The sequence below is a fragment of the Propithecus coquereli genome, unplaced genomic scaffold (genome assembly GCF_000956105.1).
Source record: "Propithecus coquereli isolate 6110/MARCELLA unplaced genomic scaffold, Pcoq_1.0 Scaffold222, whole genome shotgun sequence".
Classification (NCBI taxonomy): Eukaryota; Metazoa; Chordata; class Mammalia; order Primates; family Indriidae; genus Propithecus; species Propithecus coquereli.
The window spans coordinates 4,616,580-4,617,819 of NW_012147412.1; positions in this window are offsets into that span (position 1 = coordinate 4,616,580).

The following is a 1,240-nucleotide window of genomic DNA, read 5'->3' on the forward strand; positions in this document are numbered from 1 at the left end:
ATGCAGGTACCTTAAATAGAGTATTTCTAATTCCTTTCTCCCATCCATTAAGGCATTGCTGTCATTCATGTCATTTATTCATAATTTATAGTTATCAAAAATGTTACTATTATTACTTTAAAAGTTACCTTTTAGGGATCTTAGTCATAAATTTTTGTCTAGGCCAAACAATGTCCAAAAGACTTTTCTGTAGGTTTTCTTTCAGGATTTTTATTGTTTCAGGTCTTACATTTAAGTCTTTGATCCATCTTGAGTTAATTTTTTATATGGTGAAAGATAGGGATCCAGTTTCATTCTTCTGCATATAGCTGTCCAATTTTCTCAGCACCATTTATTGAATATATGTCCTTTCCCCAGTGTATGTATTTGTCTACTTTGCTGAAGATTAGTTAGTTTTAGGTGTATGGTTTTATTTCTGAGTCCTCTATTCTCTTCCATTGATCAATGTGTCTACTTTATGCCAGTACCTCGATGTTTTGGTTACTATAGCCTTGTAGAATAATTCAAAGTCAGGTAATGTGATGCCTCCAATTTTGTTCTTTTGGGCTTATAATTACTTTGGCTATTCAGGCTCCTTTTTGGTTACATATGAATTTTAGAATTTTTTTTTATAATTCTGTGAAGAATGACGTTGATATTTTGATAGGAATTGCACTGGGCAGTATGGTGATTTTAACAATATTCATTCTTTCCATGAACATGGGATTTTTTTCCCCATGTTTTGTGTCATCTATGATTTCTTTTTTTTATTTCAGCATATTACAGGGGTACAAATGTTTAGCTTACATATATTACTCATGTCCCACCCGAATCAGAGCTTCAAGCATGTCTACCCCCAGAAAGTGCACGCGGCACCCATTAGGTGTGTATATACCCATCCCCTTCTCCCCCCTCCTATCTGTCCAACACCCAATGAATGTTATTACTATATGTGCACTTAGGTGTTGATCAGTTAAAACCAATTTGATGGTGATACCACATTTTATAAATCCACTCATGTATTGATAGGCACTGGGTTGTTTCCACATTTTTGCAACTGTGAATTGTGCTGCTATAAACATTCTAGTGTAGATGTCTGTTTTATAGAATGTCTTTTGTTCTTTTGGGTAGATGTCCAGTAATGAGATTGCTGGATCAAATGATACTTCTACTTGTAGCTCTTTGAGGTATCTTCATATTACTTTCCACAGAGGTTGCACTAGTTTGCAGTCCCACCAGCAGTGTATGAGTGTTTCTGTCT